The sequence below is a fragment of the Bos grunniens genome, chromosome 11, assembly GCF_055505025.1.
Source record: "Bos grunniens cultivar Pamir isolate PY7600 chromosome 11, Bosgru_T2T1.0, whole genome shotgun sequence".
NCBI lineage: Eukaryota > Metazoa > Chordata > Mammalia > Artiodactyla > Bovidae > Bos > Bos grunniens.
In genome coordinates, this window is record NC_141175.1 from 83,944,528 (window position 1) to 83,963,779 (window position 19,252).

General features: G+C 37.7%; 1 long non-coding RNA gene and 1 pseudogene across 1 annotated transcript in view; both read right to left on the reverse strand.

Moving 5' to 3' along the window:
* Positions 1–19,252, reverse strand: part of LOC147363451 (uncharacterized) — a 223,124-nt gene that overhangs the window by 95,797 nt on the left and 108,075 nt on the right. The gene's annotated exons all lie outside the window — the stretch shown is intronic.
* Positions 3,534–3,849, reverse strand: LOC147363452 (large ribosomal subunit protein eL36 pseudogene; annotated as a pseudogene).

Below are 19,252 nucleotides of genomic sequence, written 5' to 3' on the forward strand. Positions count from 1 at the left end.
AAATGTGATATTTAATTAATTTAACCATTTTTGATATTTTAATATGAAAATTTCTATCCATTGTAAAAGGCAGTATGAATAAAGAGAGGCATAGTCCCTTGATGTTTGTGAAGTAAAGGATTTTTTTTTTTTTGCACCTTGCCAGATTTTCCCTGCACTTTGGCGTCCAGTCTAACCTGGCAATAATTCAGAACTTCCTATGAAACGTCTCATGCAAGTCAACATCTCATTTATTTGGCTCTCTTTCCTTGGATTCCAGATCAAAATACCTCTATCCTCTGTAAGTACAAATACATTCAGTACCCTGAAGCATTTTAATAGCATAATGAATATCCCTCCTTAAGTAACATATATTATTTTCTAATCATCATTAGCATCAGTTGGGAGTTTCTTAGAATTGTAGAATCTTAGTTTTTACACCAGAACTTAGAAACAGAATCTGTATTTTATAATGATCCCCCCTAGCGACTTAGCAGCAGCAGCAGCAGTGATTTTTGAGTACACTAGAATTTCACAAATATTACTTTAGAGAGAAAGTCTTAGTCCTGAAATTGTATTTTCAAATATTTTATTTACTTTTCTAATTTGGGGCATTCAATTGCTTAAACTTTTTATTACCCTATTAATATATGAAGGCTCTCTAATGATGTGCAATGTTATTCTAGTTGTTGGCAACTTGTTTCCATGCTAATTCTTCCTTTGTTCTACTGATTTCTAAATTAATACTGTTCTGGTCAGATAATATACTTCACATTATTTTGATGTTTATGGAGTTCTGTTTTATGACCCAGCATTTTGCCTATGTTGGTGAATGTTTCATGTGTACTTGAAAATGATGTATATTCCATAATTGTTAGATGTAGTAATCCAAAGTCAAATAAGCCAATTTCTTAATGATGTTATCAAGCCTTCTATATCTTTATTGACTTTTATGATTCCTATCAGCTATTGATAGGGTAGTGTTGAAATTTCCAAAGTTGCTTGTAATCTGTCTATTTTTCCTTTAAATTTTTTAGTTTTACTTTTGTATTTGAAATTCCACTTTTGGTGATGAAGTACAGCATACTTTGTCTGATGTTAATATACCCATTCCTGCTTTCTTATTCTTAGTGTTCTCAAGGTATACACTTCACCACCATTTTATTTTAAAGCAGTCTACTTTACACAATATTCCTTGTAGGCATCATATAGGCAGTCTTGATTTTTTAATTTGGTCTTACCATCAAGACCTTTTAAGTAAAGTGTTTATTCCTTTCCCATTTATTGTATGTTTGGCATTTGTTTCAAATACTGATGTAGCCTATATTCCTCAGTTTTATGTTTTTTGATTAGTAAAATTTTTTCTAGTATTTGATTTGTATTTCCTCTGTTGAGTTTTAAGATACACCTTTATGCATTTTATTTGATTTCAGTGTATCTTTAACATCACAGTTTATATCCAAACAAATATATGAAATTTACAAGAGTATAATTCTGTAACACTTTTCTGTCCTATGTGCTCTTGCTACTTATCTTCTAAATAGTCTATAATGCTGCCATGTATAATAGTTTATTTTTTTTTTGCTTTAAACAACTATCTTGCAGAAAAATTTAAAGATATATTTAAAGTTTCATCATGTATAAACACATGTACATTTATGTATAATTTGATATGATTTTCCCTTTGGACAGAGAAAGAAAAATATATTACTTACATGTGGAATCTAAAAGATGGAAGAATGGGCTTGTTTACAAAACAGAAAGAGAATCACAGATGAAGAAAACAAAGCTAGGGAGGAGGGATAAATTGGGCTACTGAGACCGACATGTACACACTACTATATACAACACATGTAACTAATAAGGACTTACTGCATAGCACAGTGAACTCTATTCAATAATCTGTAATGACCTATTCAGGGAAATAATATAAAAAAGAGTGGATATACGTATAACTATTCACTTTGCTGTATGGCAGAAACTAATACAACACTGAAAATCAACTATACTCTAACAAAAGTTAATTTTAAAAAAGGTGAGAGTTTTTAAATACAGACACATTGTTCTGTGCCTTAACACTTTTGATTTTATATATGTTAGAAACTTTCCATGCAGCTTCCAGCTGTAGCTCAGAAGTAAAGAATCCACCTGCCAATGCAGGAGACAGGAGATGCAGGTTCAATCTGTGGGTCAGGAAGATCTCCTGGAGAAGGAAACGGCAACCCACTCCAGTATTCTTGCCTGGGAAATCTCATGGATGGAGGAGCCTGGTGGGCTACAGTCCATGGCTTAACAAAGAGTTGGACATGACTTACTGACCTAACAACAACAACATGTTATATTTTATAAAAGATGCATGTTTTTCCATTGTATAGATGTGCTATCATTGATTTAAGCAGGATACTGTTGAGAATTGCTTGATGTTAAAAACTATTTCAATGAACAATCTTTCCATTACATCTTTATATACAAGTGATGATTTATGTAGAGTTAATATATAAATGTGGAAGTACATAAAAAAGAAAATACTTAAATTGTCATAGATGTTCTTCCAAAAAGATTGCACCAATTGACAGTTCCATCTACAGTGTATAAGAGTGCCTAATTCTAGGACTTCTAAATAGTTATTGGCTATAATTTTTTTTTTTTTTTTTTACTTTACAATATTGTATTGGTTTTGCCATACATCAACATGAATCTGCCATGGTTATACACGTGTTCCCCATCCTGAACCCCCCTCCCACCTCCCTCCCGGTACCATCCCTCTGGGTCACCCCAGTGCACCAGCCCCAAGCGTCCTGTATCATGCATCGAACCTGGACTGGCGATTCATTTCATATATGATATTATACATGTTTATGGCATTGGCTATAATTTATATACAAAATTACTCTTTTAGGAGTACCATTTGATATATTTTCTAATTGTATAAAATTCTATATCTTTCATTACAATGAAAATACAGTATCCATCACCCCCAAAGGCTCCATTATGACCATTTAAAGTGACCCCTTCTTATCTCCAGGCAGCCACTAGTCTGTTTTCTGTCATTACTAGCTTTGCCTTTTATAGAATTCCATGTAAATAGAATTTAAGAGTACCTATCTTTTGCTTATGAATTCTTTCACTAAACAAAATGCGTTTTAGTTACAGCTATGATGTTGGTCATTTTATTGCTGACTGGTGTTTTATAGGATGGTTAAAAGATTATTTGTTTATCCATTCTCCATTTGATTGACAACTTCAGGTGTTTCCAGACTCTAAGATAAATAAAACTCTGAATACTCATGTATAAGTTGTATGTGTGTGTTTTCATTTCATTTTGTTTATCTGTTCTTACACAATGGGATTGCTAAATCATATGATAAGGGACTTATATATACTACTTTAAATTTCTCAAACCGCCCATGCCATTTTGCAATCCTATCAACAGTGTAAGAGCATTCCAGTTGCTCCACATTCTCTCCCATACTTGGTAATGTCACATTTTAATTTTTTAATTTATTTATTTATTCAGTTTTTGGCAAGATTTATTGTGAACAAAAGGGAAGGGCTCAGTTCTTCTTGGCTGCCGCTTTCCTCATGGCAGAAAGACGTTGCTTAGCTCCTCTCTCTTCCTCTTTGAGCGGATGTGTGTCCCCACCTTCTCTTGATGAACTTGAGGGCCCGCTTGTCCTTGGAGACCTTGAGCAGCTCCATGGCTCGTCGCTCGTAAGGGGCAAAGCCACATACCTGCCGGATCATGTCCCGCACGACCTTGGTGTATTTGGTGAGACGCCTGTGGCGGCCCCTGTGCCTCGGCTTGCCCACGTTCTTGGTCACCTTGGGACCCTTGCTGAGGCCCATGGCCATGAGGTAGAACAGAGCCATGGCTGTTGTTCTACAATGGCTGCCACGGCGGAAGGACCACATTTTTCTTTTTTAAAATTTAACCATTCTAATGGGTGTTAGTGGTTTTAATTGCATGTCCTCATGAACTGAACTTAACTGATGATTGATAATGTTGAACTTCTTTGAGGTTTTATTAATCATTCATGTACCTTCTTTGTGAAGTATCAGTGCAATTGTTTGACCCGTTTTATATTTGTTTGTTTGTTTTCTTATCATTTTCATGCTACTGACACATATGTGGAAAGAGGCATGAGAAAATGGACTTGGGAAAGGAAGCAAGGCTTGTATCTGATTATTACATAAGAAAGACTCATTAACAGATTTCAAGCTCTCATTGGGTACTGATTTCTAACGTAATTCCACAGTGATAAGAGAACAAACACTGTATGATTTCAATACCTTTATACCATGAAATCGTTGCACCTTCTTTTGCATCCTTGGATATGTTCCAGTGTCTGTTAGTTTATAGTCTACGGGAATTTGAATAGAATTTATATCCTACTGTTCACTTTCACTCTTCACTTTAATGCATTGGAGAAGGAAATGGCAACCCACTCCAGTGTTCTTGCCTGGAGAATCCCAGGGACGGGGGAGCCTGGTGGGCTGCTGTCTATTGGTCGCATAGAGTCGGACACGACTGAAGTGACTTAGTAGTAGTAGTTCTCTTAAAATTGTAAATTTTAATTAGGTTGAACTGGTTCATAGTGCTTTTCAGGTCCACTATACCCTTCTACTTTGTGGATATTCATGCTATTAATTTTTGGAAGTCTGATATTGAAACTCCAACTAAAAATCTTAATTTATATACTTAAAAAATAATAAAGTAGAACTATGTGTAAGTTTGTTCTTTTTATAACTTAAAAAAAAAAGAAAGTAAATAAAAAATAAATAAAGGGTCCTTAAATGTCCCTTTGTGGGTATGCCTTACTTTCTCTTCTTGATTAAATTATCTCAACTGGGGGTTACTCTCTCTAGGCTTTTGAGTTTATCTTTCTCTGATTCTCTCTGTGGACTAGGACTCTTAGATTTATCTATGACTAAAAACTGAGAAAGCCATCATAATCAAAGATTCGTAATTATTCTTTCTGGCACCATGAGCAAACCTACTCAGCTGTACCAAAAAAATGTGTGCATAGATACATGCGTGCTCAGTCATGTCTGACTATTTGCAACACTATGGACTGTAGCCTGCCAGGCTCCTCCGCCCATGGGATTTCCAAGCAAGAATACTGGAGTGGGTTGCTATTTCTTCCTCCAGGGGATTCTCTCAACCCAGAGACTGAACCCGTTTCTCTTGCATCTTCTATATTGGTAGGTGGATTCTTTACCAGCTGAGCTACTGGGAAAGCCCCCAACCAAGAAAATGGTGGTTCTCTTTCCCAATGTCTACACACTGAAAGCCAGTGTGTCTGCCAAACACTGGTACCTCTGCTTATGTTCATGAGGAAAAAGCAAATACCTTACCTGAGGGAACAGAAAGCTTTAAAGCAGCCTGCCAATATTGTAGCTATGCTATGCTATGCTAAGTCACTTCAGTCGTGTCCAACTCTGTGTGACCCCATAGACGGTAGCCTACCAGGCTCCCCCGTCCCTGGGATTCTCCAGACAAGAACCCTGGAGTGGGTTGCCATTTCCTTCTCCAATGCATGAAAGTGAAAAGTGAAAGTAAAGTCGCTCAGTCGTGTCCGACTCTTAGCGACCCCATGGACTGCAGCCTACCAGGCTCCTCCATCCATGGGATTTTCCAGGCAAGAGTACTGGAGTGGGGTGCCATTGCCTTCTCCGGCCAATATTGTAGAAATATATCCAATAATTACAAAATGATATGTACTCATGGGTGCATTTGTATATCAAAATAGTGAGCATTATTTCCAGAAATGGACATATAGGCAATTTCTCTATTTTTTCTTAAAATTTTCTGTGCTATTTGAATTGTTTAAAATAAATAATATACTATAAAATGTGAGTTTAAAAAATCCAATTTTTAAAGTACATTTGTGTCTCAGGGTTATAATACAATGGAACAGTTGCTAAATAAAATCATTCTGATCTTTGTAAAATAGGAGCGAGCGAGAGAGAGATTTCAAGATTTTCTTTAAACAGTTGTTCTGAAACCTGAGGCTTCCCTGGTGACATGGATTTGATCCCTGGGTCGGGAAGGAAATGACAACCCACCCCAGTATTCTTGCCTTTGAAATCCCATGGACAGAGGAGCCTAGTGGGCTACAGTCCATGGCAATGCAAAGAGTTGGACACAACTTAATGGCTACGCACGCATGCACTCTGAAACCCAGCTACATATTAGAATCCCCTGGAAAGACTGGAAACCTACCCATGCCCAGGTCCAACCAAAATACAATTAAATCAGAATAACTAGTGATGAGGAAGTCTCAGTAGTTATTAAATCTCCCCAAATGATCCAATTATGCATTTAGGATTGAACACAACTTCTTTATAAACTTTTGATAGTGGTAGGATTTTCAAAAGGATTAAAGCTAAGTTGGCTTTAAATCCCGTTATGGATATTTAATTCAAAGAATGAGATAATTCCATTTGCAGCAACATGAATCAACCTAGAGATTGTCATACTGAATGAAGTCAGACAGAAAGACAAAAGTTATATCATGAATCTCAAGGTAAATAGACACTTTAAATATTGACTAATATTAAATATGTGTCCATTAAAGGGAATCAAAGTGAGATGAATTTTAGCTCATTGTAAAATGGGACAAATATTCTAAAGATATGCCGCTACAACATCTAGTACATAATATCAAATGTATCTCTTTCTAGCTTCGTGTTAGTAGCTCAGTCATGTCTGACTTTTTGCAACCCCATGGACTGTAGCCCTCAAGGCTCTTCTGTCCATGGAATTCTCTTCTTGCCATTCCCTTCTGCAGGAGATCTTCCCAACCCAGGGATTCAACCTGTGTCTCTGACGTCTCCTGCACCACAGGTGGACTCTTTACTACCTGAGCCACCAGTCAGGAAAGCCCCAGTCAATACTTATTTTATGTAAATAAATGGACACTTTAGGAGAACGTAGAGTCCCTACCACTATAGTGTCTTTAAGCAGAAGCTAGATAGCCATCTGCTAGAGATACTGCTTGAAATATTTCTAAAGGGGTAGAAAATTGGTGACAATGACTTACAAAGTTCTTTTGACCTCTAAAATTATTTGATCCTATACCTTCAATGGAGGGACTGATGCTAAAGCTGAAACTCCAATACTTTGGCCACCTCATGCGAAGAGTTGACTCATTGGAAAAGACCCTGATGCTGGGAGGGATTGGGGGCAGGAGGAGAAGGGGACGACAGAGGATGAGATGGCTGGATGGCATCACTGACTCTATGGACATGAGTTTGAGTAAACTCTGGGAGTTGGTGATGGACAGGGAAGCCTGGAGTGCTGTGATTCATGGGGTCGAAGAGTCAAACACGACAAAGAGTCAGACACGACAAAGAGTCAGACACGACTGAGCAACTGAACTGAACTGAATACCTTCAACATTTTGACATTTACACTTCACAATACCTTGCTGATATTTCACCTGCTATGGGATAAAAATGAAGTTTTAACAGAAAAGCTTTCTGACCCAATTCTTTTTTCATATTTGAAGAATTCTTATTAATTTTCTCTTAGGTTAGGCAGAAGTATATGGAAACATGCAGGCTCTGAAAATTGAATTAGTAACACATGACAGGAAGTGGAGTTGACTGGATTGCAAGAATTCAATATGGAAAGGAGTAGTTTCTAAGTGAAACCACTGTAGCAAACAAGTCCGAGACTTTGTACTTTTGGTTGCTGAAAACAACACACCTCATTCTTGTTTTTTAAATAAAATCCTTCTTCTCCGCCTTTGACGCTGCATGGATTGGAGTCATTTATGCCTACTGCCTCAAGACCAACTTTATTAGCCTTCCCTTACCCCTGTAAATAGTAGGAGTCCAGTCTAAATATGACATTGATAATGTTTTATCATGCTGGTAGCTCAACTTACTACTTATCCTTTGTATTGTATTTTCCACACTGTATTATAAACTTTATACTGCTACTGCTAAGTCGCTTCAGTCGTGTCCAACTCTGTGCGACCCCATGGATGGCAGCCCACCAGGCTCCCCCGTCCCTGGGAGTCTCCAGGCAAGAACACTGGAGTGGGTTGTCATTTCCTTCTCCAATGCATGAAAGTGAAAAGTGAAAGTGAAGTCGCTCAGTCGTGTCCAACTCTTAGCGACCCCATGGACTGCAGCCTTCCAGGCTCCTCCATCCATGAGATTTTCCAGGCAAGAGTATTGGAGTGGGGTCTGTTTAATTGTTTATGAAAATCACTTCTTTCCCTTTGTCCAGAACTAAAGAAAAATTTGTAGATTATAGAAAAAAAAAAAAAAACAAAACACTTTTCTTCTGTCCTACCATGATCCTTCCTCTTTTTTTTTTTTTTTTACTCTAACCTTTCTACTCTGTCCCTCAAACTACCTTTAACCCATTATGTCCTAATGTTACATTTTCTGTGCATGACAAACATAATACTACTTTGCTACCAAAAGCTTAATACATAAAACTTGCTTTATATCCCCAAGTTTTGGATAGGAGCACTTAGCTATTTATTCAACATTTATTATCTACCCATCATATAAAAGGTATTCAATAAAAAGTAAAAAAAAAAAAAAGTCATGAAATACAAATACTTTCACAAAAAAACATGCATTATAATCTTGGGGGCAGTAAGATGAAAATGAAAGTAAAGTCGTTCAGTCATGTCCAACTCTTTGCAACCTCATGGTATGTAGCCTGCCAGGCTCCTCCTCCATTCATGGGATTTTCCTGGCAAGAATACTGTAGTGGGTTGCCATTCCCTTTTCCAGGGGATCTTCCCAAACCAGGGATCGAACCTGGTTCTCCCACACTGAGGGCAGACTACTGTCTGAGCCACCAAGGGGCAATAAGATAGATACACTAATATATCCTCAAGTTACACAAAGAGAAAGCAAATAGATTAAATTAATTTTGGCAGCTAAGGAGACATATCTGCCATATTTCACTCTACGAAGATTTACATGAGACATCAAAACAAGAACTTAAAGGTGCTGTTTAAAAGTTTGGTATTTGTTTTTGATACTTGCAAGAGCATCTAGCCCAACTATATTATGCCCCATACCTACAAAAAATATATTAACAGATGGAGGCAACTCTCTAAGAATCTGCAAAGGCCAAAAACTTAGAAGAGGAGAAATGAAATTAAGATTCTAACACCTAGATTACACTTTGGGTTACTCCAGTGGAAACTCTAAACAGACAAATATCCCTTCATCACAACGATATATCCTCCTCAGTAAATTCTGCCCAGCATACTCTTCCTCATATCACTCTCCTGAATCAAGCTTTCGTGTGTGTTTGGTTGACAAAACCTTGGTCATCTGTCTGATTCAGATTGAAGGATATTAGGGAGACAAACTCAGGTTTTTAGCTTGAGCAGTCTGGACCCCTGATGTACTGGTTTCTTCTAATCCAGAAAGTATTCAAAAGATGCTCAGTAGTAATAAGTATATAAATAATCGCTGGGGTATCAAAACAGTCTTTTTTAGATTGATACTTACATAACTCTCACCACAAACTTCTAGACAGCAATCACATAGTAAGCAGTTAATGGTTGAGAGAGGATTTCTAACCAAGGAAGAAAATAATAACCATCTTGAAAGAATAATTCTTTAGCAAAGGGAGTAGGTATCAGCAGGATATAGATACAGAATTTTTCTTTTTTTTTTTTTTGCCACAGAAATGTTGAGCATACTATTTAACTGGTTATACATTTTTAATCTTTACTTAGTAAAATGTACTCAGCAGAGACTTTCAGTTAGATATTAGAAAAGAAAGTGTGTTGTTGGCTCAGTCGTGTCTGACTCTTTGCAACCCCATGGACTATAGCCCACCAGGCTCCTCTGTCCATATTCTCCAGGCAAGAATACTGGAGTGGGTTGTCATTTCCTCTTCCAGGGGATCTTCCTGACTCAGGGATTGAACCCAGGTCTCCTGCATTGCAGGCAGATTCTTTACCAGCTGAGCTACCATGGAAACCCCTACCTGCCAACAGCCCTACATAACGGAAGCTGGGCTAAGAGTTCTTTTACCACTGCTACAAGCTGAGGAGACACTGAGTGTAGTCCATTCAGCAGCAGGAACTAAAAACCTTGTCAATATCATGCTGTTTTGGAGACAGGCTGGGATGACTTCCACAGTATCAACAAACCTGCATGGTGAGGGCAGCTGATCTGTTGTGTCTAAGGAAGCTGATCTGTTGTGTCCACCTGACCTGGTGGCTGCCACAAAGGCCCATTGTCTCCTGCCAATCCCTGGGTGTATCTGTACTACATGTATCTGCTCCCCCATGTCACTTGCACAGCACTGCCATTCATCAAATGGGCTCCAAGTAGGCACTCTGCTGGGGTCTTTCCTAAATACAGTAGGAATTAGAGGATGAGAAAAAATACAGTGCTATAGTGCTGGCAGCAGCAATGCAACAAAGGAAATGCACATTTGAAAAGTGTCTGATTTAAACATCATCACTATAACAATTTGACTTCACTATTAATATTTACTTATAAGGTTTTATCTTTTCTTTCTCTGCCCCCATTCTAGAATTGTTCCTTTTTGCTGATGCTGGGTATTTGTTGTAAAAAGTTCTTGAAAAGCACTATAAAAGATTTTTTGTAATTGTCATTCTTAAACAGGATTTCATCCATCTTATGAATGCAGTTGTCAGCAAACCAGGGCAGAATCAACATGAGCTTAGGTTGGTGGGGGAGAAAATATTTTTTTCCTTATTCTGTTTAGAGATTCAGAGCCTTGGATTTGAAGCCTGGTTCTGATTTTTGTTGTTTTTAGTGTATACTTTCCCTTTGTGAGCTTCAGTATCCTCAACTGCATAATGGAAGCAAATAAGACAAAGTCAAACAACAACAAAAAGAACCTAGTTCATAGCACTAGGGCTATACTCAGTATAAAATAAGGAAATAGTTGTAAAAGTACCAGAAGCAGTACTTGAAAGATGGTAGCAATTCAGCATATATTAACTAGATATAGATGTGGTTCACTATGAATTTGCATAGACAGCAAACAATACATATTAAAATTAGAAAACCTGGTCAAAAAATATTCTGCGCTTTACATGTAAACAGAAAGTATAGTTAAAATTTTTCAATTTCCATCTTGCCCTTGGAAATCAGTCAAACTCCATGGCCGCTTTTTTTTTTTTTTTTACTACTTCTACTGTTCCTTCACCATAGTATGAATAGTAGAAATGAATTTAAATAAATTGTGACTTCAGTCACACTCAAATAAGTCTTCATGAAGGGATTATTTTAAATATATACAACAAAAACATTCTGAGAAGGACACATATCCTTTTTTAGGTGAGTGTTCTCATTATGCTTTAAATTATTTTAAAAATATATAGGATGCACAGTTATATAATGTGTTTTGCTATTCTTGAGCTGGCAAAATAATGATGATCTGTATAAAACTGTATTCATAGTATAGCAAAATAATCTTGACTTTTATTAGAGAAGAAGACATAATGATTTTGGAGAGGTTTCAGTTTGACTTCTGACAATTTGAAGCTCCTTGTAATAATGAGTGATTTCTGGTTGAAATACTGAATTAATAATTAATGGCAGTGTGTGTCAAATAAAAATTTAAGTGCCTGAAATGAGTGGTTGCTTCTGACTAATTTTTGGCCTTTGCCAGATGAGATGTAAAAAGGTAGGCTGGAACCCCCAATGAGACAGAATGACCTTGGTCATTTAGCCGAGACAAAGGGAAGGCAAGCCACCGAATGAAATCCAATTAGGTAATTACATTTCCTTTAACATAAAATTCTCATATTATTTCAATTAAATATTATATTTCCATTTCCCTGCACTCTTTTTGCTTTCTCTTTCTATTTTCATTTCAGGTTAGACATGAAAATGAGAGCGCTACTGATTTATTCAGGGAGACTGGCAATATCATTTTAGCTGTAGGAGAGATGATGTTTGTGACGGTTGGTATGAAACTTACAAATAGACTCCACGGCTGAAGTGCTGAGTAATTGTTCAAAAGGTAAGTAAAAATAAGGAGCAGGAATTTGAAGATGATAAGAGCTGGATTTCTAACATGTTTTCAAAAAAAAAAAAAAAAGGTTTAAGCTGAAGGAAGCCCGTGTTATAAGCTAGTTCAGGGGTCAGCAAAGTTTTCTGCAAAAGGCCAAATGGTAAATATTTGAGTCTCATGGGCCACATAGAAACTTTCACTGTTCAGTGATGCCTGTGCAGAAGGAAGGCAGCCATGGGCAGTACATGGACAAACAAATGTGGCTGTGTTCCAGTGAAATATTTACAAAACCGGGGGGTAAGCCAGACTGAGATGCGAATTATTAATATTTGTGGACCACTCATTTAATCTAGGGGCTTTCCTGGTGGCTCAGACCGTAAAGAATCCACCTGCAATGTGGGAGACTCAGGTTCGATCCCTGGAGAAGGGAATGGCCACCCACATGAGTATTCTGGCCTGGAGAATTCCATGGACAGAGGAGCCTGGCAGGCTACAGTACATGGGGTCACAAAGAGTCAGACACAACTAAGCAACTTTCACTTCAGTTCACTTCATTTAATCTAATCTCTTTAGTTTAGAGGAGAGGAAATTCAGGTACAGAGATACCGTGTGTGTGCTCAGTCACTCAGTCATGTCTGACTCTGCAACCCCATGGACTGTAGCCCACCAGGCTCCTCTGTCCATGAGATTTCCCAGGCAAAAGTACTGGAGTGGGTTGCCGTTTCCTTCTCCAGGGAATCTTCCCAACACAGGGATCAAACCTGCATCTCCTGCAATGGCAGGAGGACTCTTCACCAGCCACCTGGGAAGCCCTCAGAGATACTAAATGAAGTTAAATGATATACTTTTTTTTTTTACTTTACAATATTGCATTGGTTTTGCCATACATCAGCATGCATCCGCCACAGGTGTACACGTGTTCCCCATCCTGAACCCCACTCCCACCTCCCTCCCCGTACCATCCCTCTGGGTCATCCCAGTGCACCAGCCCAAGCTTCCTGTATCTTGCATCGAACCTGGACTGGCGATTCGTTTCTTATATGATATTATACATGTTTTAATGCCATTCTCCCAAATCATCCCCCCCACCTCTCCCACAGAGTCCAAAAGACTGTTCTATTCATCTGTATCTCTTTGCTGTCTTGCATACAGGGTTGTCGTTACCATCTTTGTAAATTCCATATATAAGCGTTAGTATACTGTATTGGTGTTTTTCTTTCTGGCTTACTTAACTCTGTATAATAGGCTCCAGTTTCATCTACCTCATTAAACTGATTCAAATGTATTCTTTTTAATGGCTGGGTAATACTCCATTGTATATATGTACCACCGTTTTCTTATCCATTTGTCTGCTGATGGACATCTAGGTTGCTTCCATGTCCTGGCTATTATAAACAGTGCTGTGATGAACATTGGGGTACACGTGTCTCTTTCAATTCTGGTTTCCTCGGTGTGTATGCCCAGCAGTGGGATTGCTGGGTCGTATGGCAGTTCTATTTCCAGTTTTTTAAGGAATCTCCACACTGTTCTCCATAGTGGCTGTACTAGTTTGCATTCCCACCAACAGTGTAAGAGGGTTCCCTTTTCTCCACATCCTCTCCAGCATTTATTGCTTGTAGACTTTTGGATCGCAGCCATTCTGACTGGTGTGAAATGGTACCTCATAGTGGTTTTGATTTGCATTTCTCTGATAATGAGTGATGTTGAGCATCTTTTCATGTGTTCGTTAGCCATCTGTATGTCTTCTTTGGAGAAATGTCTAATTAGATATTTGGCCCATTTTTTGATTGGGTCGTTTATTTTTCTGGAATTGAGCTGCAGGAGTTGCTTATATATTTTTGAGATTAGTTGTTTGTCAGTTGCTTCTTTGCTATTATTTTCTCCCATTCTGAAGGCTGTCTTTTCACCTTGCTTATAGTTTCCTTTGTTGTGCAGAAGCTTTTAATTAGATCCATTTGTTTATTTTTGCTTTTATTTCCAATATTCTTGGAGGTGGGTCATAGAGGATCCTGCTGTGATGTATGTCAGAGAGTGTTTTGCCTATGTTCTCCTCTAAGATTTTTATAGTTTCTGGTCTTATGTTTAGATCTTTAATCCATTTTGAGTTTATTTTTGTGTATGGTGTTAGAAAGTGTTCTAGTTTCATTCTTTTACAAGTGGTTGACCAGTTTTCCCAGCACCACTTGTTAAAGAGATTGTCTTTTCTCCACTGTATATTCTTGCCTCTAACTCAAGTTCCTTAAAACTTTTTATCAGAGCTCAAGTTGCAGCCAAGTTTTCATGTATCCTAATCTGCTCTTTTCCCATTGCATCACTGTTACATAAACACACAAAAAATGGCCTCTGTGTGTTGGCCCCAATGTTACTTCTTCCCTTCAAACTGAGACCTTCCAGCTCCAAAGCCTGCCAGCACCAGACTTAAATTTTTGCACATGTAGTTATTTTTAAAATAGACAAAACAAGCAAATGTTTGGCTATGTCTAGCCTTCCTACTTTGAATATACTATATAACCTCACCAACCAGCTGTTACCTGTTGATCAAATGGAACCTTGAGATTATAAGGTCCCTCCTTTTCAATTCTCTGACCAAAGAGTGCCCCTAAGACGCTAAGAGCACACAGGTCTAAGCCCGCTCTCAGGTTCCCCTCTCCAGTTAGAGTTGTCTTATCTCTCTCCTTCTGAGTAGTAGACCCTGAGCCAGAGCCTCTGGATAAGCTTATTCTGTGAGGGACGTCTTTACATGCAAACCTGTCAAAGAATTGCCAGCCAAAACCAGATGTTCTATTGCCTGTCATAGTCATGTCTTTTCCCTGGACCAGTCCATAAATCCCCTGACTTCCTACTTCATGATTCATGAAAAGCAAGAAAAACAGAAAATAAAAATAAGAATATTTAAGTCATCTTTAGACAGTTTACTGCAATGACCAATTCATGATTCATGAAAAGCAAGAAAAACAGAAAATAAAAATAAGAATATTTAAGTCATCTTTAGACAGTTTACTGCAATTACCAAATTCCCTTTGCTATAAAATGGTTAAATTATTAGGATTATGTTCATATGTGCAACCCCTCTATTAACCAAAGGACTTCTTTTTCTGTGGAAGATACTAGAAAATATCAAAGATATTAAGAAGTAATACACATTCAGCAGATAGAAACTTTTTCATTATAGTCTGTCCACAATGCATAGTGGGAAGTGGTTCCAAATTTTCTGTGATAGGAGGCAGGAATAGTAAGGGATTTCAACCACTCCCTATCTTTGTGAATGTCCTGTGTGTGTCCACAGTATAATTGAAAAATATGTCTGTGATGCAAATAAAATGGTAAGATCCCCTCCTACCACTGTTTACAAATGACTATTTGAAAATCTGAAGGATGAGTTTCAAATTTTCTAGTTAACTTTTCTGTGAACAGACTACTTTAAATGTATCATGATACCAGTTGAGTAGTACGATGGATTAAGATTAGTGTTCAGGAAATATTCACCTTCCATAACCACCATCTACATTGGAAGACTATACTTTTCATTATGTTGATTCAGGACTTGGCCATGTAACTTGCTTTGGCCAGCAGTATTCTAGCACACATGATATAAGCAGAAGCTTGAAGTCTTTGCACAGTTGGGCCACATATAAGGAAACATAGAAGGCTGGAAAACAGTGACTCGTAGCAGTGAAACACTCGGTAATGGTGTTGCCTAAAATAATTTGAAAAGGAAATTTACACAAAAAATTGAATGATGAGATTTTGAAAGAGAATGCTAAAAGTATGAAGTGTGAGCGGGTTCTTGCTAGCTGTATTTGTTTCAATGATGCAAGAAAATGATGCACTTACACCAAGCCAGTCTAGTTTAAAAGATAATTTAGAAGGAAATTAAAGATAAATTTCAGAGTCAGAATTTTTCACCAAATCAAAGGTAAGCCACTTAAATGCAGTTGCAGGGAAAAGATCAAACACAGTATGCAACCATTAATAAACAGGCTCCAGGTAAAGACCAAAGAATGTGCCTTTAATACCATTTTGTTATTTGTTAACACTTTTGAAAATATTTAGATGGTATCCAGTAAACCATTCTTCTAGACTGAAATGACTTTAGAAAGATTAAATGCCTTGTTATACACACACTTGTATCCAAATTACCTGAAATTAAATAGAGAGTTCTATCTCAAAAAGGATTATGAATGTAGCTTTTGCCAAAGGAATTGATCCGTCTTTGAAAAAGATGTGTGCTAGCAAAAACAATGCCAACTGAGTCTAAAATATTAAAGTAATTGAGATGCAAAATTGCATATGGTCTCCAACTTCATAAAGGAAAGGAACAGGCTGGAAAATCTCCTTGGCTATCAAGAAGGGTACACTCTCATATTCTAACTCTGCAGACATGGCCAAGGTGGGTAATGGAAAAGGAAGTGCATCCCAAAGGTGGAGTCAAGAGCTGGCAGGAGCGAAGGACTCAGGTACCATTCTGTAGAAACAAAGTTGGGACTAGTCAGTATATTTTGGAGTCGGAGGACCTGACAACATCTGTCCAGGAGAATTTCAGAATTCAAATGGTCCTCTGACTTCTACATGCTTTCCACTTTTCATCTTCTGTTTTAAAATCAAGAGTTTAGGAAGGAATAATTGGAATTAACAAAATATGTAGACCTGAATATAAACAAAAGTACATGTCAAAATCTCTGGGATGCAGATGCAACTACAGATAGTGGAATTATACCCTTAAATGCATTTAATAAAATCAAGTAAGAATGAAAATAAATAATCAAAATATTCATCATACAAAGCTATCCTTAGAACAAATGGCTTCTTTTAACTCGACTTCTCTGTGAAGTCAATGTTGTAGTTCAATCCTTTGTGTGGTTGTGCTAAATTCTACTGTAGAGTTAACCACATTCATTTATCAGTTTTCCTGTTGATGAAGACTTGCTGCTACTGCTGCTGCTGCTGCTAAGTCACTTCAGTCGAGTCCGACTCTGTGCAACCCCATAGACGGCAGCCCACCAGGCTTCCCCGTCCCTGGGATTCTCCAGGCAAGAACACTGGAGTGGGTTGCCATTTCCTTCTCCAATGCACGAAAGTGAAGAGTGAAAGTGAAGTCGCTCAGTCGTGTCCGACTCTAGCAACCCCATGGACTGCAGCCTACCAGGCTCCTCCATCTATGGGATTTTCCAGGCAAAAGTACTGGAGTGGGGTGCCATTGCCTTCTCTGATGAAGACTTGTGCTACTTCTAATTTTTAGTTATTGTGAATAAAGCTGCTATGAAAATTCAGGTATAGTTCTTTCTGTGGACATATGATTTTATTTCTCTTGTATTAATACTTAGAAATAACATTTAGGGTCAAATGTTAGATGTGGTTTTAACTTTCATGAGAAATTGTCAACTCTTATGTCCAAACTATCTTATATTCCAGCAGGTATAGTATCTAAAAGGAATGACAAGTCCATCACCTCCTTGTTAGGTTACCAAGAAAGTTATCAGAAATGTATTTAAATCCAGTAATAGTTTATGGTTTTAAACTTAAAAAGCAGCTTGCCTATACACAAGCATTTATCATTTAGTAAAATATAATGAAAAATTCTATTACAAAAATAAAAAGGAAAATCTTATATTAAAATATAATTAGGAAAACATTAAACAGGAAATATACAAGTACCATATGAATGAAATCATGAAATATTAGTGAGGAACACAGAAGATACAAATAATGGTAAAATATGCTATAGTCCTATTTAGTGAAAAATATCAATTTTCCTCAAATTTATAAGCATAATGAAATAACAAAAGTGCCATAGATATGACAGAAAATTACAAGCTCATATTAAAATTTATATGGAAAATTAAAAATTAATTGAATTTTATGTGATTGTGTAAATGTGAAGGAACAATGAAGATATTTCAGAAAGAAAAGTACAAATCAATGTATAATTTACTTAAATAAGATATTTGAATGTATTTAACAGAATGACATTGATGCAAGATCCACAAGTTTATAGAAGAAATTATTAAAAGAATCGCATTGGTTATCCATTTAGAAACAAATACAGTTAGAATTTGGGGCTTCTCTGGTGGTTCAGATGGTAAAGTATCTGCCTGCAATGTGAGACTTAGGTTCTATCCTTGGGTCAGGAAGATCCCTTGGAGGGGGGAATGGCAACCCACTCCAATATTCTTGCCTGGAGAATTCCATGGACAGAGGAGCTTGGGGGGCTAGAGTCCATGAGGTCACAAAGAACTGGACACGACTGAGTGACTAACACATACACAGACAGTTTAGAATTTACCTCAAACCATCTACTAGAAAAACTCCAGAGTGATTTCACAGGGAGAGATGAAGAGAGATCTTAAATGTATAGTCATTTGAAAGTCCCTTCCTTTTACTCAATAATGGAGCTTTAGAGTATAAGGAAAACAGAGATCATCTGGTCCAGACTTTTAATTTTTTCAAATCATATTTTGTAAAATAATACTACCCTAAAGAATTAGACTGAGAAGAAAAGTGAGCTAGAGAAAGATAACGGATACTAATGAATCTTTGGAAAGAGAAACGGAAACTGAGAAAGGGAAATTTGAGGTTGTTTTGAAAAGGTCCCACAACAGGTAGGTAGCTAGGTATGTAAATATTTAATGAGAGACAGATTTCTTCCAAGCCCGGCCCATCTCTTTTTAAAGTTTCTGGCATTATTTTGAATTGAGAATACTTACCTTGGATTTAATTAAAAGACGCTTACTCCTTGGAAGGAAAGTTATGACCAACCTAGATAGCATATTCAAAAGCAGAGACATTACTTTGCCAACAAAGGTTCGTCTAGTCAAGGCTGTGGTTTTTCCTGTGGTCATGTATGGATGTGAGAGTTGGACTGTGAAGAAGGCTGAAAGCCGAAGAACTGATGCTTTTGAACTGTGGTGTTGGAGAAGACTCTTGAGAGTCCCTTGGACTGCAAGGAGATCCAACCAGTCCATTCTGAAGGAGATCAGCCCTGGGTGTTCTTTGGAAGGAATGATGCTAAAGCTGAAACTCCAGTACTTTGGCCACCTCATGCGAAAAGTTGACTCATTGGAAAAGACTCTGATGCTGGGAGGGATTGGGGGCAGGAGGAGAAGGGGACGACAAAGGATGAGATGGCTGGATGGCATCGCTGACTCGATGGACGTGGGTCTCAGTGAACTCCGGGAGTTGGTGATGGACAGGGAGGCCTGGTGTGCTGCGATTCATGGGGTCACAAAGAGTTGGACACGACTGAGCGACTGATCTGATCTGATCTGATAGCTGCTATAAAATAGTGTTTTATGC